Here is a 24404-nt window from a genome sequence, read left to right on the forward strand (position 1 = left end):
TATGACACTGTCCACAATACTGTTTTGGTTTACTTAGATTGTTGCACTTCTGCTTCTTTGTTTTAGCGTTTCTTACACAAATATGGCACCGACCTTACCCTGCAGGAGGTTGACGTGCTTCTGTTGTCACTTCTTTGATTTTCTTTTGTAGAATAGTCGCCATTGATTGAACAGTTTGGTTAGATAACCCGCTTGCATTGGCACTTCTTTCTTCTACCTGCGATTTCACTAGTTCCATCCCAGTTTGCAGAAGATAAGGTGTCCGTTTGTTGTGTTTCTTTTCATTCCATCTTGGATATTGCTGGATGAATATGGTGGTTGCATTTATAGCACAAATGTCGATGAGAGAGTAAAATACAGATAGAGGCCATCTTTTTGTTCCCCTCTTGCAGGTGTACATACGCGCCATTTGATCAATGGTATCAATTATAATATGCATTTATAATATGCATTTATCTCAGTTTTATTCTTCTCTCCTCCAACAGTGCCTTTATCTTGGTGCATTGTTGACAACATCAGTAAGTTTTTATTTGGTTTCGTTTTTGCTGTGTAGGACACCATAGTTACTGGAGGCCTACATGTTCGGAACTGCACTAACTCACTGCAAGTTTACAAGATAAATAACAGCTGACTGACATCACAATCACTTCCTCTGAAAGTAAACCGATTGTTGTTAATATCAAGAATACCAAACAACAAGAAACTAACTTGCATTGTTGTAGAGATGAGAAATACGAAATCCTACTGAGGGAAATTTTCTATAGCATGGAAGCTTAAGGGGGGGATTTGTTGGACCTATAATAAGTCTATTTATTTTTTCTTTCAAAGCAGGAATTTTCTATAAAATATATTGACACTAACGTTTCATAAAATAGCCAACAAACAATAAATCTGAGGGAATACGTAGTATAAAAGTTACTTGGGCAAAAGCAGGGGACATAAAAACGTTCCCCCCCCCCCCTTCAGTGTCCTAGGGTTAAGACAGCAGTCTCGTGGTTTGTGATTCAAAGAAAGGTAAGGGATTTTTGGATTTTTTAGTCTCTTGTGCTCCAGCTCATGTGAATACTGTGGTTCATATCTAACACAGGAACATGAATTTACATTGATTCCACAACAACTTCACCTTCCTTACAAAGTGTATCTTGTTTTTCAACTGCAGCATGATTGTGAACAGACCATTGCAGAATGTCATCGTTTGCACTAGAAATCTAGGTAAAAATTGCGGTTAAATCACATTCCCACATAGCTTCCTTGTAGTCCTTAAGGAACCCACCAAGGAAATCTAGTGGAAAGAGAACTTACTTTTTATTACTTTTTACCTTCCCATTATTGAGGATACGACCTTCCATGGTTAACTCATTGACTATAGAGACAGTAATCACATAAGGACACATGAAGAAATTAAATGGTATTCAGTCCCAGACAAAATATTGTAAGAGGCTAGATAAATTTTTTAAATAACTTAAGAAAAGACAATACAAATTTAAATCGTATTTACTTTGAATTTGTCTGTGGCAATTTAAAATTTGATGATTTTGAAAGAAATATATCGTATATGCAGGAATGACAGAAAAATTAATAATGATAAGCACAGATATAAGATTTTAAAAACATAAATGCAAAGATAATCGTTAAACATAAAATTAAGCATAACGATAAATGCTGAACGCTAAATATTACACATAAACATTAAATATAAAACATTAAATGCAAATCGCTGAATGTTAAAATTAAATCATTAATGCTTTTTATTCTTATAAAGTATTTGCAAGGTACAATTGTACGAAACACCAGAGTACATACAATGTGTACAGCCCAGATGTTGTTAAAAAGGCTAAAAGAAGTAGAAAGGTAAGGGAGGAATTAAAAGAGGAATTTAAAAAATGGCGATCCAACCAAAAACAGATTTTGAAAAATATAAAAAAAAGATTGATTGCAATTGAATAAGTTAAAGAAAGAACAGAAAGTATGGGCAATCTTCTCTGAAAGCTATAGAAGAAAACAGACAAGTTACAAAGCTGATGGTTCCTTATAAATAGTTAGAAGAATTTAATGCCATACCTGCAATTAAGCAGTGTAATAGTGATAAAAGAGATTATAAACAAAGGAAATCAGGAATACAGTATTTATGGAAGATCTACCAAGAAGAGATTAAAAATAGAAATAAGCTAGCTACTAAAACTTAAGTGAAAGAATGCTAGAATATGTTAACCACATTGAAGAAAAGGTTTTTCGATTTAGTCCTGCTGGTACATTTAAATTTGTTGGTAAATTAACACTAAAATTTCATCAAGATAAATTAACTATAGCTGAAAGATCTTATCAAAGAACAGATTGATTAATTAATCTTTTATTTAAAAGACTGATTACTATGGATCGTATCAAGGAACAGACACATTAATAAATCTTTTATCTAAAAAACAGATCACTATGGATAACATGAATAAAAGATTTACAGGTTCTGATTTATCAAATAAGGTGTATCTTTTCCACTATTCAGGAGCATTATATTCTGATAATAATCTGACTAAAATAAAATCAAGTAAAGGTAATAAAAATAAATATTTATTAAAAGAAACTGTCGATGATTTTCAGTCAGCATTGAGGCAAAGAAATGGAGATGGTTCATTGCAGAGTGAGGATGAGAAAAGAGATGAAGACTTAATTAGAAAACAGTGTAATATATTATAGATTCTAGATTTAATTAATATATTAGCAGTCATTCGTAGAGACGAATTAGCTGGAAATAAAAAGTATCACAATCAAAATGATGGAAGATCACAAATGTTAAAGAATATATTTAGTTATGCTATTATCAACAATACAAAGGGAGTACTTTATCTGAAAATATTTATGAATAATATGCCACACACAGTCCCAAAAACAGAAAAAATATTGAAAAGAATTAGTTAATGCTTTAGTTAACAAATAACCATTCAAAATGCATCTCCCTGGTTGTAATGTTTATGGGTCAGGAACAAAATTAGAAGGAAGATTAGCTGAAGGAAATCAAGGAATAAATCTACTAGATGAAGCTTGCAAAAATCATGATTTTGCATACAGAGATCATAATGAAATATAAAAAGACCTGAAGCAGACAAACAACTACAACTATTTGAAAAAGAAAGAATACATGCTTCTGACGCAACAGCTGGAGAAAAATTAGTTGCTACAGCAATTGGAGGATTACTTTATGGAAATACAAAATAGGATATGGGTTTAGATGGTGATTGTAATGGTTGGGAACTATAGAAATAATAATCTTTATAAAACTATTATCTATATAAATTAATAACCTTCACATTAATTTTACTTTGCTACTTAGTGGCACGACTAATTCAAAAGCACTTAAAATTATATGAAGCAATGATCAATTGCATAGTATTCATAATTTTTTAACTATGTTAAAAAAAGAAATAGGCAGAAGAAGGCAGGGGGAAATTTATTATAACATACCAGTTCTGTAAAAAAATTAATGAATACCTAACAAAAAAAGAAAGAAGGTTCCATATTAGCCAAACACGGAGGATGATTCTTTCCATTTATTTTGATGGCATTATCAGATTTTGCTGTTTCCATACAGTAGTCGGAACAGTAGCAAAAATGGTAATAGATAAAAAACAAAAGGATCAAGAATTAGAAGAACAAAGAAGACATGATTTAGCAATGCAAAAAAAACTAAAAAATTCCAAAAAATCCTTTAGATATATCCTAAAGTATTAACTAAATCCGATGTAATATATATTGAAAATCAGTTAAAAATCTAACACTTTCATTGTATCTTTATAATTGATTAATTACCTAATCCTCCTAGAGAATATGAATATGTGATACTTAATTTACATGTATGTGATAACGTATATGCTTATTGGACATACAAGAATAACGATTAAAAATTAGTGTTTGTTTCATTTGAAGGAAATATTCCAAAAGAATTGGTGAACTGACTTGAAGTGAGCTGTCTTATAATGGTTAATGAATGCACAATTTTAATGAAGTAATATGTGGTGATTTGTGTCTATTTGTGATAAAGATATTGTCCAATAATTCTAAGTTTAATAAAATTTTTAATATAGTGAACAAGCGGTTTCAGAAATAAGGTGCAGCCTAAAGGCCACAAAACAAATTTGTGAGAATTAGAGAATATAAAATCAGCTTTAGAATCATGGAATTAACTAAAACTTTTGAAACGATTGAGGCTTGTATTAGTTTTAAAGGAAGGAGAGCAGTTAGTAAAAAAATGCAGTAAGGGAATATGATTCTGTTACTAAACAATACTTAGAAAATCAATGAAAAGATCTTTCTACAAAGGCTGAGTATATGAATATTCTAACACAATTCAATTGTTACACTATTAAACAAGAATTAGAGTCAGATAACCTGCAGCTAAATAATTCCTTAACAGAAAAACAAGAAATTGAAGCAGAAAAACAAATTCTGTTACATATATTCACTCAGAATGCAGAAAAATCCAGAATAAACAAACAATCGAATTATCATTTATTACAGGAGATAAACAAATGATTTTCATTTTCAGAATGATTTTGTTCTTAATAAAGTAGTTGTTGTTGATCAAAATATAAATAATAATTCATCTTCAAACAATTTTGATATTACATTAACTTTTTTTAAGACGTTTAAAAATTGACTTGTGACACTGTATCATTAAAAATCGAACATGAATCCAGCTTTCTACAATAACATTAAAAGATTCTGTTAAATATAACTATATTTTGTGAAGTAATTTGCTCTTCAAGATAATTATAATTAGACAGATACAGTCTCAAATTCGATGAATGCAGTAATACAAGAATTTTACAGTACAAATGAAGCCATAGGGGTAATTGATAAAGATTATAAATCAGCTGTATTTGTATCTATTGATAAATCTAAATACACAGATGCCAATAAAGTTAGATTTATTGAAATTAAAGGAATTTTTAAAGGGTTATACAGCTAACTGATGAATAGAATTTTTTGTAGTTGAAAGCGTTATTTATTCTCAATTAATCACATATAAATTAAAGTTGTATGTGAAGATGAATTAAAAGCATATTTTTATGAATGAGAACTACAAAAAACAAATTATTGTGATATGTATCTTGTTGAAAATCTGTGTTAAGAAGGAAACGAGATGAAGAATATGTTAAATGGTTAGTATTCGATAATTCACATAACAGTTGGATGGATAAAAATATAATTATTATATAAAATTTTTGTACATGTAAATGGAAATTGTTATTGATAATTTCAAGGTCATTGGTATGGAATATTATACTAACTATATTAATTGTTTTATCAGAGAAGATCGAGTACATTTCGATATTAAAATAAAAATTAATAAGAATGACCAAAGGTCAGAATTATTTAAGAGTTTTAAATTTGAGCTGTTTGAATCAGATGTATTTATTGAGTTTTGAGTATTAGATGTAAATAAAAATCGTTATGAATGTTATATAAAAATATTTATAGAAACATAGTTGGCTTTTCACTTTTATTGAAGAGGCTTAATTATTTCACCAATCAGTTTTTCCCATGAGTAGTTACCCAACAGATTGAAATAATTGTGATGACAAACAACATTCAATTTTCCTTTCAGTCTTACATAGAAATTAACCAAATTAGGATCACAGTTGAGATGTAACATGGCTTCCCAGTTTGGATGTCTACTTTTAACAGTATTTATTTGTTTTTGAAGATTTTTATCTTGTGTCCAAGTAAAATAATAATTACAGGTAAAATTCTTATCTGTTGATTCTAAAAGAGAAAATATTGATCTTAATACTAGATTTTGTGTTAGTGGAAGAACATTTTCTGCAATTAAATTTAAAGTCACTTTTAGACACTCAGTATGACTATTACGAATTCTGATTAAATGTTTTAATTATGTATCTTGTTTTTTTATAATTTTCTATTTCTGTTTCCTATTTTATATATTATCATGTTTATGAACTGAAGGTGAAGCTTCTATATAAATCCAATAATGGAAATATTTTGGAAGTCGCAAGTAAACAAAAAAACCCAGGCACATTGATAAATTAAGGAAGGGATAAATTGTTTTAGATTCTGGAGTTTTATTGTTATTTAAACTTTAATAATTTTACAATATTTTTTTAACTTGATGTTTTATAATACTATGAGGACATTCATCTCCTAAAGTATTGGAAATACGATTCAAAAAAAGGTGAAGGATTATTTTGTCATCAATACTCATTAAAACTTGTTTATTATTAAATTTAAGCAAGTTGTTAGGAAGGTCTAAATACGAATTCATTTATTACACAGTACTTTAATATAAACTTTTATTTTTTCATTTCCATTTTCTAAATTCTTTAGGGATTTTTCAATATAAAAGGAGAATGCAATTAAAGTGATTTGTCTTTTGTACAACAAGAAAAGAAATTAATAAGGTAATAAAAGCACCAAATAAGAATCTACCAGCAAAAACAAGGCTTTTCTTGTTTGTTTTTTGTAGCAAAATAGGATAGATGTCAGGTTTTCCCCCCTCATGGAAATAAACAATTTATTGAAATATTTGGTTTTTTCTCAGATTTCTCAATGTCTGTTAATTGTATAAGAAAATTAATTTTTGCTTTTTCAATAATTTAATTTACTACTTGACTGATATTCTTTGTAAAGACATCCAGCATTTACTGTCTGTGAGTCATAGTAAAACCAAGTGCAGCTAAGTACTGTATATATTTGTGCACATAGCTTGTAATGTAAATTATAGGAATATATTTGTTATGGATACCATAAGACAGTGCACTGTAAATAGCTAAAACATAACAAACTCCCAGTTTCACAAACGTTTCAACACCAATTGCTAAATTTCCATGATTTTCGCCAGCAGCATCAGCACAGCAGCTGGCTACACTTGGTCCACAGCACAATGTTCTTGTAACACCTCCATCTGATGATGAGGCCTCAGTGGCTCGAAAACATGTGTATGGTAGAATTAATTGTAGCAAAAAATTAAAAGAAGTAACTGGTTTCATACTGCTTACCACATAACTCATTTAATTAATTGTTGTTTATTAAGTTAAGTATATCCTTTTAAGAGTTGAGGGGCACAAAAGGGAAGCACTGGTTGAGAAAAGAGTGAGACAGGGCTTTAGTCTATCCCCAATGTTATTCTATCTGTATATTGAGCAAGCAGTAAAGGAAACAAAAGAAACGTTGGGAGTAAGAATTAAAATCCATGGGGAAGAAATAAAAACTTTGAGGTTCGCCAATGACATTGTGATGTTGTCAGAGACAGCAAAGGACTTGGAATAGCATTTGAACAGAATGGACAGTGTCTTGAAAGATGAACATCAACAAAAGCAATACGAGGATAATGGAATGTAGTCGAATTAAGTCTGGTGATGCTGAGAGAATTAGATTAGTAAATGAGTCACTTAAAGTAGTAAAGTAGTTTTGTTATTTGGGGAGCAAAATAACTGATGATGGTCGAAGTAGAGAAGATATAAAATGTAGACTGGCAATGGGAAGGAAAGCATTTCTGAAGAAGAGGAATTTGTTAATATCGAGTATAGATTTAAGTGTCAGGAAGTCGTTTCTGAAAGTATTTGTATGGAGTGTATCAATGTATGGAAGTGAAACATGGACGATAAATAGTTTAGACAAGAAGAGATTAGAAGCTTTAGAAATGTGGTGCTACACAAGAATGCTGAAGATTAGATGGGTAAATCACATAACTAATGAGGAGGTACTGAATAGAATTGGGGAGAAGAGGAGTTTGTGGCACAACTTGACAAAAAGAAGGGACCGGTTAGTAGGACATGTTCTGAGGCAATTTAGCATTGGAGGGCAGTGTGGAGGGTAAAAATCGTAGAGGGAGACCAAGAAATGAATACACTAAGCAGATTCAGAAGGATGTAGGTTGCAGTAAGTACTGGTAGATGAAGAAGCTAGCACAGGATAGAGTAGGATGGAGAGCTGCATCAAACCAGTCACAGGACTGAAGACAACAACTACAACAACAATAATTGATAGATAGTAAAGGATAAATTTTTGAATTTTTTGATTTACAAATGTTTGAAGTTCTTTTACAGTTTTATGATCCAAATAATTCTCATTACAATTATCGATAAATGAATTAAGTTCTTCTTTAGTGAATTTAAAATAACCTCTCAGCGTATTTGCTCTATAATAATTATGAAAATCTTCTAAGCTGGTCGATTTTATTTCGTGTTTGTAACGAAAAATTAATATTTTTTAAATATAAAAATTTGTTTAGGTTTTAGATAGACATTAATTTTAGATTTTCGAGAAAAATAAAAAAATGTAATGAAATTCAAATAAAAATAATTTGATATGAACATTATAAGTGATTAATTAATTATTTTATGTTTATAATTTTAATTTATTATTTTATGATTTGGTATCTCTTAATTTTAATCAAACTGTGAGCACTTCATGAAGAGTGGGAAAATTTTTGCTTTGAAAATTGTGCTTTTTAATGAGTGGAAAACGATTTCATTGGCTTTTTGTTGCCTCCACTTGAATCGCCATGGGATAATTACTCTGGTGCATGTAGAAGTGTTTCGAAGCACACTCTTAACTGTATGTTATTGAACATGGAATTTTGCAACAGACCCTCTATGTTTTCACCTCTTGCCACAACAACATCGTCAATTACGATTGCAATGGGTACGGGACAATTTGGATTCGACCGTTAGTGAATGGAATCTACCAGTTCTTTGGGTGTATCATATTTTGGCTATAGTTGGTTGATGGTCGCCTCCACAAACGCCCTCATCATGGTGAATGGTGACTCAGAACCTTCAGCCCACCATGGACACAGCCTGGTGCGAGCAGGATTATGCTACAGGAGACATTCTTCTGCACTTGCATGAGACCTGTGGTAGTAATCAAATACAAGTTGACAACTGCGAACCACCTGAACCCTTTCATGACCTGTGTATACACATCTAAGCCACACACAACCACAAATCTGTCAACAAACTGCTGGAACCCTGATATGTAGAATCAGTGGTGTATTTCATTCCGAAGGTGGACAAACAAGCTACTAAGCAGGTGGTCATAACGTTTTCGTTACAGAGTCACATGTATTCATTGAGTATGGTTTATTCCTTTTCCTATTGATTTTTATATATGATAATATATAGATAGATAGATAGATAGATACCCACCAGGGTAGCCAAATGTGCTAATGCAATGCTTCCTGGAATCGAGTAGGTGTGCAGGCTCTGGATCGACTCCGCCCAGCGGATTAACAACAAGGGCCAGTATGCTGGTCAGCCTGTATGTGGTTTCTAGGCGGTTTTCCACATCCCACTAGTAAACACTGGGCTGGTCCCCACGTTCCGCCTTAGTTACAAGACTCACAGACGTTTGAACATGTTCACACTATTTCATGGGTTACACTAGATGCAGACAGCTGTGGTACTCTACTTACATCCCGTGGAGTTCGAGGTGGGGGCAGGAATGGCATCCAGCTGTCCTCTGCAACTAACACTGCCAAATACGTAATAACATGGCTGACAACACTTAGGCGCAGGACAAGAACCAAAGGAAGAAAGCCTTGAACTCTTACAGCAATTGGCAAATAGCTGTGAAAATCTAGGAACAATGGGCAAGGGACACTACATTAGTAGTGTGTGGATAAGCTGAGAATTTAGATGTTGGGAGGCATGCTAAGGTATTCCTTACAGTTGTGGTGCCACTTGGGTCTGGATGGTGCTGTAGTCAGCACATCTGCTTAGTAAGCAGGAGGCCTAGATTCGAATCCTTGTCTGGCACAAATTTTGAATTTTCCCCATCGATTTAAATTAATACCCACTCCAACAATATCTGTAATTCCTTTGTGTCTTAAGTAACGTTTTACTACAAAGTGACATGTATTCATTAAGTACGGTTTTTTCCTTTCCCTATTGAATTTTATATATGATAATTCGCTTCAATCGTTCCGTGTTTGCAAAAGTTATTCCTAGTTTTGAGCTCTTTCAATTCGATTTCTATATTTGTTAGATGGTGAATCTCTGCAAATGTTGAGCTGGAACTTCTACTTTTTAATGATCTTAGACATTCTATTTTTCTGGCCCTGAAATTACTACATGTTTGGATAACATTTACATGCAGAGAGCAATTTCTCGTTAGTTGGTACATACAAGATTAGCAGTATTGATCAGTGTCAGTATTTCGTCCTCTGAGTTTGTACTGTGTTGTGCTGATTATTCTATATGCTATGCTGAGCATCTGTCTTTTTAATATGTGGTTTTGTTGTTATATGTCATAATGTATCATTTGTTGCTTACCCTCTGTTCAATTGTTGTGCATTTCGTTTTGTCTGCCAATGTGTGTGTTTATGATTACTTATTGTAAATTTCTGTATAGTTCCTGTGCTTTATTGTTTATTTTATCTGGTATTATCGCATCATAGCCAAGTAATGCAAACTGTACAGGACGGAATACTTCAACAATTTTTCCCACCAGGCACCGAAAGAAAGAGGAATGTCAACATCCAAAGAGATGTTGTCATGCCATTCATGGCTTAGATGGCAGACGGCGTGTTCTAACTCAGTAACGGAAGAACCAACATTGCGGTTCACAACACAAACCCCTTAAGGAACGTGGTGGCCGTAAGGCAGCCTGTCCAGTCCACTGATATATTACCAATAGACCATATCTGGGATTACGATGGGAAGACGTTCAGAATTGTGAAGCTTTCGAGACCATTTGTTGACAAACAGTCTGTTGGTTTCTGTCTCTGGTTCTGTGGCCGAAATTTGTTTGATGATATTTCTGACATTTCACCAGCACATGTGTCTGGCATTCTCAAAGCTTCACCCTCCATTGCTGGTCCACCGCTACTAATGGAGGGTGAAGCATTGACAAAGTCAGCCACTCAGGCTGGCGAAACGTAAGAAAAATCATCAAAAAGTCAGAAGTCAACAGGCTGGAAGAGATACACTTTCATACCAATCTCCAGACGGTTTTATTCATAAAATGATAGTATCAGTTTCAGGCATAGCTCGTTATTACTCAAGATGATGCTCAGAGGCTGTTAGCTTCCATCCTGCAATGGTTACAAAAATTTATTCGTGCCTGTGGTTGCCACATCTCATACTAATATTCATCTTGGACATCAGTTCCAAATGAGATGAATGTTAAATCGCGTAATACATGTTATGTTATCTAAGTCTCCAGAAATACTAATACACTAGCTGTTCTTGGCCATGTATTACTGTGGCTGTATGGTTAAATAGAAAAGCAAGAAAAGTGAAAACACACATTTCTAATACATATTTCTAATATATATGAGAATTGTATACACGTTCTAATCTCCTTCTCATCCTTGTCTCTCTCAATCTTCTCCTGCCCCACTCTTTGCTCAACTCCTCCTCCTCCCCCTTTCTCTATCCGTCAGCTTTTCCCCCTCTTTTTTTGCATCTTCGCCTCCCTATCTCTCTTTACCTCCTCCTGCCCTTCTCTTTCCCTCCTGTATCTGTCCAACACCTCCTCGCCCTTTCTCTGTCCATCTACTCCTGCCCTCTCCCTCAACATTTCCTCCTGCCCCTGCCTCTCACCACTTCATACTTTCTGTTTTGAACGTCAATGTCCCCCCACCCCACCATCCATCACCAATTCCCCCTCTCTCTGAAAATGAGCCTTGTTTATTGTTATTGGAAATTCAGATTTTGTAGTAGTATTCTAAAAATAGGCCAAAAAATCATAACTACAACTAATGTTTCTTTATTATATATTTCACAGATTTATTATATATACAAAAAATATAGAACCTTTATGCATCCATATGTTTATAACAGTAGTAGGTACAATTTCGAAGTAAATGGGTCGAGCTCTTTTTAAAATTTTTTGTAACATTGTTCCCCTTTATATATGACATATATTTTTATACATTACACATACTGAATGATATAGCCAATGTGGGTCCGAATGTTCACGAGATAACTGTGAAAAATTTGAAGTAATTCAGTCAACAACTTTTCGAGATCTTTGATAGTAATATTTCCCCTTTATATATTTCATATTTATTTATCATATATATTAAAAATAGGTTTGTAAAAGCACACCTAAATTTCCCTGCAATGTTGTGTCAAAATTTCGAAGCAATCGGTGAAGAACTTTTAAAGAATTTAGAAGTTCAAAAAACGAAGGTGAGGTTTTCCAAAAAAACGAATCCCCTTTATTATTATATATCTAGTTATGTACCATATGGCGCTCTAGTAGGTATATAAAAACACGCTCCTGTTCCAATGCAATGTTGTGTCAAAATTTCAAAGCTATCGGTGACGTGAACGCAGACATTTCCATTTCTATTGTACAGATGTCAGTCTGGTGCGCCATGGTATAAAACTTTCCATCTCCATCAGTGAATGCTCAGGGTATATACAGACTTTTTTATTGATAGGTGAGAGACCAGACGGAAACCAGAAAATAAATAGGGTTGTGTGGGTACATTATTGTTGTTGGTTGGTTGTTTTTGGGGAAGGAGACCAGACAGCGTGGTCATCGGTCTCATCGGATTAGGGAAGGATGGGGAAGAAAGTTGGCCGTGCCCTTTCAGAGGAACCATCCCAGCATTTGCCTGGAGTGATTTAGGGAAATCACGGAAAACCTAAATCAGGATGGCCGGACACGGGATTGAACCGTCGTCCTCCCGAATGCAAGTCCAGTGTCTAACCACTGCGCCACCTTGCTCGGTGGTACATTATTACCTAACATTTAGTAGCTAAACAAAGTCAGTAATGCTTTTTTGAATTCTAAAATTTATTTATTCATTTGTAATACATTTTCGTTTATAGTTTTGAGAAATGAAAAGGAAGCTCTTGATATAGAAACAGAAAAAATATTTAAAATGTCTAATCTGTAAAGAAAGAAACGTTTATAACAAACTAGAGCCTCCTATTTCTGGAATGTGCCAGCAGTCCGCTCAGCCAGTATGGAAGGAAATGGACGCCCCCCAGCGGTCTTGCAGCGCCTGGTCCCCAGCAGCTCCGTCGCCCACCACCGGCTGTACCGGCTCCTGGTTGCTGGCGGCATCTCCGCTAGGGACCGCTGGTACGTCTGCAGGTTCCTGCGCCATCGCGGCCACGACCTGCAGACAAAGCGACAAGTTGCTTTCGAAACTGACGCAACCATCAACTCCTTTTTCAGTCACAATGTCTTAAGAAAAATCTAGATGTGGTCGTATGATTCACTAATCTAGCAAAAGCGTTCGACAATGTACAAAGGTCCAAGGCGTTCGACATTCTCAGGATAATAGATGGAAATCAGGAAAAAAAATCGGATAATATGTACAACGTCCAAGAATAAAAATAATAATGCAGGACCCAGAACGAAGTACTCTGATTTTAAGGTTTTAAGGCAGAGGTGTAGACTTCTATCCCTACTGTTCAGTCTATAAACGGAAAAAAAAACAGAGATGGAAATAAAAGGCATGTTCAGGAATGGGATTAAAATTCAAATTGAAAGCATATCAATGATGAGATTCAGTAATGATATTGGTATTATTAGTGAAAGCGAGAAAGAATTGTGTTGAAAAGAATCATGGCTTCCAGGCTTGGATATGCACTGTGAGTGAAAGAAAGAGAGGTGAAAGTATTGAGGAACAACAGAAGTGAGACCCATATAAGTTTACATCAAAACTGCAGACTTGGAGGTAGATGAAGTCAAGTAATCCTGCTACCTTGGAAGCACCACAACACATGATGAAAGAAGCAAGGAAAGTATAAAAAACAGGCTAGCACAGGCAAAGAGGGAATTCCTCGACCAAAGAAGTCTATCGCTATAAAGAATCGATCCTAATGTAAGGAAGAAATTTATAAGAATGCATATCTGAGCATTTTATGGAGGTGACTGTGGGAGAAATTCGGAAAAAACAGAATCAAAATCTCTGAAATGTGGGATTGTAGAAGTATGTTGAAAATTAGTTGGACTGATAAGATGAGAAATGAGGAGAATCTCTCCAGGATCGGCGAAGAGAGAAATATGTGGAAAACACTGATAAGAAATACGGACACGATGACTGGTCGTGTGTTAAGGCATAAAGAAATAGTTTCTATGGCAATTAGGATACGTACAGGATAAAAACTGTAGGATATGACTAAGTCTGGTATATATCCAACAAATAACTGAAGAAGTTTCATAACTGCATGTGCAACTCTGACATCAAGAGATTGGTATAGAAAAGGTTTTTGTGGTGAGCGGAATCAAAGCGTTCAGAAATTGATGACACAAAATTAGTCTCAGTACAGTAGGAACTGAAATAAGTTGGAACCGATCACTCTAAATTTTCTTTATAGATTGACCTGATCTAAGAAATCAGCTAGATTACACATCCCGTGGCTTCAGAAAAGAATTTGACTCAGTACTACACCAACGCTCATTAAAGAAAGTACGATTTGATGTAGTACCAAATACAGTTTGTACATATATTGAGGACTTGTTAGGGAGGATGGAGCATGCTATCTTCTACAGAGGCCACCGAGAGTTGTATAAGTACCCTTACGACTGCTGCAGGAAAGTGTGTCGGGACTACTGCAGTCCATCGTATGTCAATGATCTAGCAGACAATGTACATAATAATCTAACACCTCTCACAGAAAATAGCGTTATAATAGATTACTCTATGAAAAAGCTGCACATATACTCCGTCGATTCTTGCAAGGTTTCAAACTAGCGCAAAGGTTGGCAAGTCCTTGTAAATTTCCAAAAATAAAAATGAGTCACAACTGGAATCATTCAACTCATGGATATAACTCTGAGGAGGGAGGGAGGGGGAGATAACATTTTTGTGGGGATGTGAAATGGAATGATCACGTAGGACTAATCATAGGTAAATTAAGTCACGGACTTGGTTTCATTGGTATGGTACTGGGAAGATGTTATGACTCTACGAAGGAAATTGCGTATAAAATCCATGAGAGAATCATCCAGGATTGTATTCATCTGTCTTCATCTGTTTTGAGCGTATGAACAAACTACAGTACTGTTGGTCACATATTTGTCTGACAAATGGGAGAGTGTCACTGGTTTGCAGAGAACAGATGTAAATGCACATTTGTCGTATCTCAATATGCTTCTAGTTATATAAGGTGTTTAAAACAAGGGATCGTATATATTAACAGGAGACGGTATTTATCAAAACTATAAAAACATTTCCTATAAATATTAGAATGGGACGAATTATTTATTGAGGTAAGGACCATTTTACATGCGTTGAGAAAGGTCAGTGTAGAGATGTGTAAGCTGCCTTCGTCCTGACGTACTTTTCTCATTTCTTCTCTTTCGTGTCTTTACTTAGTCTCCTATGGATGCTGTTGTCAGAGAACGCACTTTCAACTGTCTTCTACGTCGTCCATTCCGTAGATATCGTTTTGACGTAGTGCTGACCAGAAGGAAATTGGTTATTCCTTGCGAACAATGTGAATAGTGAATTGAAGTCCTATTATTTCATGCGGGAAGTAACAATCGTGGTACTTTGGTATGGTTTAGTTACCTGCGTTAATCGACTGACATGTGCAGTGCACGGCGAACTACACGTACAGTGTCATACTGCAACTGAAAAAAATGTTCAGCAGTGTGTTATAAAGATTTGCATATAAAGGGACGATTCGGATTGAGAAATTGGGAGGTCTCGTGCTGTCCACACAAGGAGTGGAGAGGGACGAATGTATCGAGGAGGAGACAATCTAGAAGCAGACTGCGACGAACTGAAACTACTGAGGGCATGAACCACGCTTTTGTGAGTTCAGCACTACACGAGCTGTTACTTTGTCGAAATCACATAGAGCGCGGTGGTGTAGCAGTAAAGTACGTGTCTGGAGATCGAGAGGTTTGCAGACTGAATCCCGGTCGCAAATTTTCATTTGTTTGATCTGTCATTCACCTCTATGTGATGTAAAAGAATCGCGAGGAACGATATGTGTTTCGGACTCCATGTTAAATTTTACTTTCCTTTGCCCGGCTGGATAACTGGGTTGAATTAGTGCCACACAAATCGCCAAAGTCGTTTCTATTCGAAAGAGTTGCACGCGGTAACTGAGCCACACGAAATCATAATTACTTATCGTGCTTTGAAGCCCTCGTGCCAAAAGACCACCATCTCAAATTATAGATGGGTTCTCTGATGGATTGCTGAACATCCTTTGCGTCGAAATTGCCCTTTACTAACGAATGAAATCGGATTCCCACAGAGAGGATAGTTAATTACACACAGAGTGACAATGTATTACAACAATAAACATCTGTGGACAGATGCAAACTGTCGATTGGTCATGAAAGCAAGACATAAGCATATATTTGGTATCGTTGGTTGGTTGGATGGGGATTGTGGTTGGCGCACTCCGTGAGATCTGGAGGGCAGTAGATAACAGTGGACAGGTTTATACCATGCTCCTTGACTTCTGGAAGTCATTCAGTACAGCTTTGAACTGTCACCTAGGGAGCAACATACAAACTTACAGAATACTGGACAAACTTTGTGAGCGTGTTCAGGACTTTCCAGCAGATAAAACTTTGACCTGTTGTTCTTAACTGGGTGAAATGATCAGGCTGAGAGTACCACAAGGGACTGATACAGAGCTGTGATGTGTTCACAGAAGCTCTGTGAAGCTTTTTGTGGCTGGTTCTGTTTTATATAGGAAAGCTGGAACTCCAGGAAAGTGCAGTGAAAAGCAAGAAGGTGTGGAGACAGTAAATGTTCGGTGTATCGAGGGTAGATGCTTGGTGCAGGGCCTGAAGATTCATCTTCAACATAAACAAATGTAACATATTGAGCATAAAATGGCAGAAAGATTCATTATTGTTCGATCATATTATTGGCAGTCAATCACTGAATTCAAAAACAATCAAAACATATCTGGGAGTAACCATCATTTCACCGGCCTAATTAACACGTGCTATTTATCATCAAATGTCGAACGAAAAATTGCCCGCTACACTGGACAACGCCACCCTCGCAGAAAGAAAAGGAATGTAATTTACGCAAGAGAGGTCACCTTCCTATTATCTATACTACGACAGAGACTAACACAAACGTTGAATGAGAGATTAATTGGTCGAACAGCCCCACTGACGTGTGCTTCATCAGATTCCTGCCTGTGCGGATACTTAAAGCCAAAGTGTTATTCCATGGTATCGAGTTGACTCATACCCAACATACCTAATTATTGGCTTCCGGCAAAATGTTTCTACAGGTTCCTTTTCAGGATTTGACTAGTAATATCTCCAGTGGGACACATTGTTTAGACAACCTGTATATGTGGAACCATTCGCAGTTCTGGGCCCAATTTATCTGTCGCAGCACATGATATACAAATGGCGTTGATGATGTCGAATGTGTAGACGGAAGCCGTAGGTTTTACAATCTCCCTCCAGAAAAGTATGCGTGTTATTTGAAAATATACATCAAAATTACTATTGACGGACGCCGTTCTCAGCTTAAAAGAAACAGTAAGATTTTTCAACCTCAAATTGGACGATCAGCTTACTTGTTTATGACACGTAAAATATATTAAAACGAGCACCTTTAATGCTCAAAACATTCTGATATATCTCAGTAGGTGGACACAAGTGAAACCAAGTTATACCTTTTACTGTTTTGTAAAACCTATGTTTGATGCTGGCTCGGCTGAGGGAGTAGGATCTGTGGATTAACTCTCCCAAAAAGTTAGACAGCGTCCACCATCGGTGTGTTAGGGTATCTACAAATAGCTTCATATTAAGCTTCATGAACAGCATTTTCTTCGACATTAGTGAACCCTGATTTTGCATGCACTGGAAATTCGTTACGATCCAGCCTAGTCTTTAGTGTTTTAATGTCGTTGCTCGCTCGAGAGGTGTAAGCGTCTTTCTAAATCATAGAGGAGCAAAGATTTCTTTTCGGATCCGGGAAAAACTAGCACAACAGAAGTCTAGATAAGACGGACATGCATGTGCTAGACATTCGCGGAGAATCTCTTGGAAATATTTCTAAAAAATATTCACAAAACAATCTAAAAAGTTTGTGAAGAAGGAATTGCATCCACACAGTGTGTCCTCACAAATACTGCCGGTACGCATGACGTTTGTTCTGCATTCAGGTCTTATTCCAGAGGTGTGGACATATATTGTGAGGTCTAAACCTTTTTATTATCGGAAGGCCTTTAATAGAGTACAACATTACGAGGTGACTGAGATCCTAAGAAGCAGTGGGATATCGGTTGACACCTTAAATAGTCCTCAATCAAGGCAAGTACTGAGTGTTATAGGCTTGAACTGAACATAAATAAAATAAAAGTAATGGTCGTTGCCAAAAAAATATACCAAACTGTCATCTAAATGGTAATGGTAAACTTACTGCAAAAGTAAACAAAAATGGTATATCTGGGAACTAACATTAACAACCAATGGGATAACTCACAAGAAATTTAAGTCCGTATTAAAGAAGTTCGACTCAGGAACTTTTTCGAACAAGAAGAAGTGATACAGCTATGAACGTTATCAAAATCCGGAATGGATCAGCACTAGAAGACGAAAAATAATACGTTTCTGCGTTTTGAGAAGTGTTCAGTTTCACATTTCTTGACATTTTGGAACAAGCTGACAATTTTTGCACCATCCGGAATGCTTAATGTTACTTTCACATCTGTTGACGACTCTACATCCAAGCTGTCACGTTGCTTCTTCACTGCCAAGAAAGCCTCAATTGAGACACAGATTTCATTTGAGACACACCAAATGACCCTACCTTGATAAGTGTTGCTGCAGTACCGAGTCATATGAAATCCACTACGTGAAGAGAAGATCGAAACACAGTCGCACTTACCACGAGAGCCAGACAGAGGAGCAGGAGAGACTTGGTGGAGGCTGCCATGACGACTGATGCTGCTCTGGCGTCTCCTCGTCCCTTATATACACGATGCGCTGGCGACGACTACGTGCTCTGCGAAGTGGAAGAGAGAAGCAAATATCGCGTGAGGCCTGCTGTTGCAGCTGTCTGCATCGGACAACAACACATTTTGTTAAGATGCCGGAAATGTGTATCGCGCAGGACGACGAAATGACAGCTGAAGTCGCTAACGCACTTCTGTGCAGAGGCCCTCGACTCGGAGACAAGCCGATTCGACTCTTGGTGATGAATGAAATTGTCACTGCCAATATTTTCCAGATAAGTGGGTTAGAGATGATGAAGTAAATTTCTGTTCAACAGACCTCTCTGTTGTGCTAATCATATACAGGTGATGTTCGTGACATATATTGATAATGAGACAGACTGAAGCAATGAATTTAAATTTATACCAGCGCCAGGTATCCTGCTGACTATATGGACGCACTACCCATTGCGCCACCCTGACACACTGGCTGCCATAGCTTCGTGGACAGCATTACTGCCTCTCGCATTCCAAATTCCAATTCGTGCCCAGGACTTTGCCAGCCCCCTTGAAAACTCAGTGTTGCTGAAGCTCTCTGATATCGCAATAGCACCTTAGCGATGAGAGAAATGGGGTCAAACTTGCCTGTGCCTCAGCAATAGGTGATATATTAATCATATAGTCGATGTTCCTCACATAGGACATATGTCTCGTAAGAAGGAGGCCCAGACTCGAATCCTGGTGCTGGTTCAAATTTTAATCCATTTCTTCAGCCTACATCATTATCGTAGAGAAAGGTGAGACTCATTATATCTCAGAAAAATTAACTGTATATGATTAATACACTATGTGATCAAAAGTATCCGTACACCCGGAGAAACATACGTTTTTCATATTAGGAGCATGGTGCTGCGCCGGCCAGTGTGGCCGAGCGGTTCTAGGTGCTTCAGTCCGGAACCGCGCTGCTGCTACGGTCTCAGGTTCGAATCCTGCCTCGGGCATTTATGTGTGTGATGTCCTTAGGCTAGTTAGGTTTAAGTAGATTTTAGAAGACTGATGACCTCAGATGTTAAGTCCCATAGTGCTCAGAGCCATTTGAACCACTGTGCTACCAACTACTGGCAGGTACTCCGTATCAGCGACTTCAGTAGTTATAATCGTGCGAGAGCAAAAAGGGGCTATCCGTGGAACTCACGGACTTCGAACGTGATCAGATGATATGGTGTCACTTGTGTCATATGTCTGTACTTGAGATTTCCGCCCTCCTAAACATTTTTAGGTCCACTGTTTCCGATGTGATAGTGAAGTGGAAACGTGAAGGGACACGTACAGTACAAAAGGGTACTGGTCGACCTCGTCTGTTGACTGACAGAGACCATCGACAGTTGAAGAGGGCCGTAATGTGTAATAGGCAAACGTCTACCCAGACAATCACACGGGAATTCCAAACTGCATCAGAATCCACTGCAAGTAGCCTTCTTTGACAGTTAGGTGGGTGGTAATAAAACTTGGATATCATGGTCGAACGGCTGCTTATAAGCCACACATAGCGCCGGTAAATGCCAAACGACGCCTCGCTTGGTGTAAGGAGCGTCAACATTGGACCATTAAACAGTAGATGGGTGTGGGTACGGCAAATGCCCTGTGAACGTCACCTGCCAGCTGTGTAGTGCCAACAGTAAAATTCGGAGGAGGTGGTCGTGTTTTTCATGGAGGGGGCTAGCACCCCTTGTTGTTTTGCGTGGAACTATCACAGCGCAGGTCTACATTGATGTTTTAAGCAACTTCTTGCTTTCCTCTATTGAAGTGCAATTCGAGCATGGCGATTGCAGCTTTCGACACGATCGAGCACGTGTTCACAATGCACGGCCTGTGTTGGAGTGGTTACACGACAATAACATCCCTTTAATGGACTGACCTGCATAGAGTCCTGACCTGAATTTTATAGAACACCTTTGGGAAGTTTTGAAATGCCGACTTCGTGCCATACCTCTTCTGAGTGAAGTACTCCGTGAAGAAAAGTCTGCCACTCCCCAAGAAATCTTCCAGCATCTGATTCAACTTAAGCCTGCGAGTGTGGAAGCTGAGAGTGTGCCAACACCATATTGAATTCCAGCATTACCGATGGATGGCGCCTCGAACGTGTAAGTCGTTACCAGTCAGGTGTACGGATGGTTTTCATCACATAGTGTATATCACATATGCCTGAGGTATAGGTATAATTAACGCCACTTCGTGCATTGCTGAGGTACTATCCCAATATTGGAGAGCCTCTGCAATACTGGTGCGAGTTTAGAAACGGAATAGCAATAATCTAAGGCGTGAACTCCAATTTGTATTGGGGCGGGAAACGTAGTGGTTTGTCTGCGCAGCTGTCATATATGGAGAACCAGTGAGGTGCAAATGAGAGCGCCCGCGTGTGTGTGAATTCCTAAGGGGCCAAACTGCTTTGGTCATCGGTCCCTTGACTTACACACTACTTAAACTAACTTAAACTAACTTATGCTAAGAACAACACAAACACTCATGCCCGAGGGAGGACTCGAATCTCCGCAACATGACACCATAAACCGCGCGGCCACTCCGCACGGCCTGAGGGCGCGTCTCCGTAGTAAGCAGGAAACCTAGCTTTTGGTATTAGTATAAATTTTAATTCCTTCCTTCAACCTACAGCATTTTCTCTGTTGTGTGTCATAAGTTAAGCGAGGTGACGGTGTGGATCGTAATACATTCGCCTAATGGGGAAGTCAAGCCCTGCGGTTCCTTTAGTGGCATTCGAGAGGATTAGGCTATGTGCCGCTCAGCTATACTCATGAAATATACTCACACACAACTCTCACATATCCGCAATGAAAGAGCACTGTGTGCGTTAAAAATGACCACCTTTTTCACAGGCAACTGAACCCACTACGTGGGGATACCCCAGCCAACAAGGCCATACGATACATACATTTTCACCGCCTGTAATACGTCGGCGATTGTGTTAGGCTCTAGATCGTGCAAAAGTGGCCAATGCAGACCTGTGATAAACGTAGCAGGGTACAGATCTATTCCCATCCCCCCAGGAACCACTGATCTTCCCGTGGTGTGGTGGTTTGCGCGCCTCAACGATAAAGTAGTCAAGTAGCAGATACAACTACAATGGAGGGGTATCTGTTGAGCGCCAGACAAACCTGTGGTTCCTCAAGACGGTCAGCTGCATTTTAGTAGTTGCAGGAGCAATGGTCTGAATGATCGACAGATATGGTTGTGAAACATGAAGCAACATTGCCTTGTTGTGCTGGTACCGCGAACGGATGAAAACAAAGGGAAAATGAAATGGGAGAAAGGGAAAAGATGGTGGTAACATGTTGCTTAAAATCTTTTGGAGGTAAAATAGTCCCCAGTTCGAATTTCCTGGTGGGGACTATTCTCGAGGACGTCACCAGCACGGAAAATAAAACCTGCATTCAGCAGGAAAGAGGGTGGGAGGTTAGACTCCCATAACAGGGCGGGTAAGTTAAAAAATTTAGGAAGGAGATGGATAGGTTGGCAATTAATGAAATTTGATGATGGGATGAAAAAGACTTCTCGTCAGACGAGTACACAGGTCAACTGGCTTACGATTAAACTTTCCAGAAAATCAAGACCGAGAAAAGATTATCAACTATATTCTGTTTGCATGTAGTTTTAATAATTTCCTCTACATTTACATGGGTATTCTGCAAATCAGAAGGCAGAGGTCCCATCGAAAAACCTTCACAATAATCTCCCATTATTCCACTCTCGAGCAGCGGGCGGAAAAAACGAACATCTGTATCTTTCCTTCTCAGCTCTGATTTTTCTTATTTTATTATGATGATTGTTTCTCCCTACGTAGGTCGGCGTTAACAAAATGTTTTCGCATTCGGAGGAGAAAGTTGGTGATTTCGTGAGAAGATCTCGCCGCTGCTGGAAACATATTTGTTTCAACGATGTCCCTCCCAAATCCTGTATCAGGACCGTAAGATCTCTCCCCTATTTCTCGATAATACAAAACGTGATGCCCTTCTTTGAACTTTTTCGGCGTGCTTCGTTAACCCTATCTGGTAAGGATCACACATCACGCAGCATACTCCAAAAGAGGACAGACAAGCATAGTGTAGGCAGTCACTTTAGTAGATCTGTTGCATCATCTAAGTGTTCTGCCGATTAGACACAGTCTTTTTTTCGCCTTCCCAACATTTTCTACGTGTTATTTCTAATTTAAGTTGTTCGTAATAGTAATTCTTAGGTATTGAGTTGAATTTACAGCTTTTAGCTTTGACTGATTTATCATGTAACCGAAGCTTAATGGATTCCTCTTAGATCTCATGTGAATGACCTCACAATTTTCTTTATTTAGGATCAGTTGACAATTTTTGCACCATACAGATATTACTCCTATATGATTTTGCAATTTCTTTTGATCTTCTGATGATTTTACTAGCCCGTAAAAGACAGCGTCATCTACAAACAACCTAAGACTGCTGCTCAGATGGTCTCCTAAAGCTTTTATATAAATAGGGAACAGCAGAGGGCCTATAGCACTACCTTTATGAATACCAGAAAACACTTTTGCTTTACTCAATGACTTCCCGTCAATTGTACCCATTCCAACATAAACTCCCTAATCCAGTCGCGTAACTGAGACAGTATTCTATAAGCACTTAAGTTGATTACAATCTGCTTGTTAGGTTCGGTGTCAAAAGCTTTCTGGAAATCTAAAAATATGGAATCATTTAGAAATCCATTCTCGATATAACTCAACACTTAGTGTGTGTGAAGAACTAGTTGTGTTTCACAAGAACAGTGTTCCCTAAATCCGTGTTCACTGAGCGTCAATAGGTCGTTCTGTTCGAGGTAATTCATAATGAAATATATGTTCCAAAGGCTGCTGCATATCGCTGTTAATTATCTAGTTTTAGTGCATTACTCCTATCGCCTTTTTTGAATAGTGGTTTGACCTACGCAATTTTCCAATCTTTGGGTATGGCACTTTCGTCGAGTGTGTGGCTCTATACGACTGGTAAGGCTGAAGCTATTGCATCGGCGTACTCTGAAAGGAGCCTAATTGGTATATAGTCTGGACTCGAAGACTTGCTTTTATCAAGTGATTTAACTGGTAATACTACTCTGAGGATATCATCTTCTAACACTGACGTTGGCAACTGTTCTTGATTCGAATTCTGCGATATTTACTTCGTCTTCTTTGGTGAAGGGATTTCAGAAGGCTGTGTTTAATAACTCTGCTTTAACAGAATTGTCATCGATAGTACTTCCATTGCTATAGCCCAGAGAAAACATTGTTTCTTGCCGCTAGCATACTTTACACATCACCAGATTCTTATTAGATTTTCAGCCAGGTTTCCAGACAAGATTTTGTTGAGGAAAGTATTATAAGCATCTCGCATTCAAGTCCGTGCTGAATTTCGAGCGTCTGTAAAACATTAGATCTTGGAATTTCACATTCTTTTAAATTTGGCATGCATTTTTCGTTGCCTTTCCAACAGTCTTCTGACCCTTTTTGTGCACCAGGGAGATCAGCTCCATCCTTCATTA

General features: G+C 37.4%; 1 long non-coding RNA gene across 1 annotated transcript; it reads right to left on the reverse strand.

The window, feature by feature from the left end:
• Nucleotides 1–12738: 12738 nt before the first annotated feature.
• LOC124711401 lies at nucleotides 12739–18900 on the reverse strand. The gene is made up of 2 exons (XR_007005475.1): nucleotides 18800–18900; nucleotides 12739–13087 (listed from the first exon to the last, which is right to left on the reverse strand). It is a non-coding gene; the product is annotated as an uncharacterized LOC124711401 (long non-coding RNA).
• Nucleotides 18901–24404: the final 5504 nt, after the last annotated feature.

Source organism: Schistocerca piceifrons, chromosome 8 (assembly GCF_021461385.2).
Source record: "Schistocerca piceifrons isolate TAMUIC-IGC-003096 chromosome 8, iqSchPice1.1, whole genome shotgun sequence".
NCBI classification, from domain to species: domain Eukaryota; kingdom Metazoa; phylum Arthropoda; class Insecta; order Orthoptera; family Acrididae; genus Schistocerca; species Schistocerca piceifrons.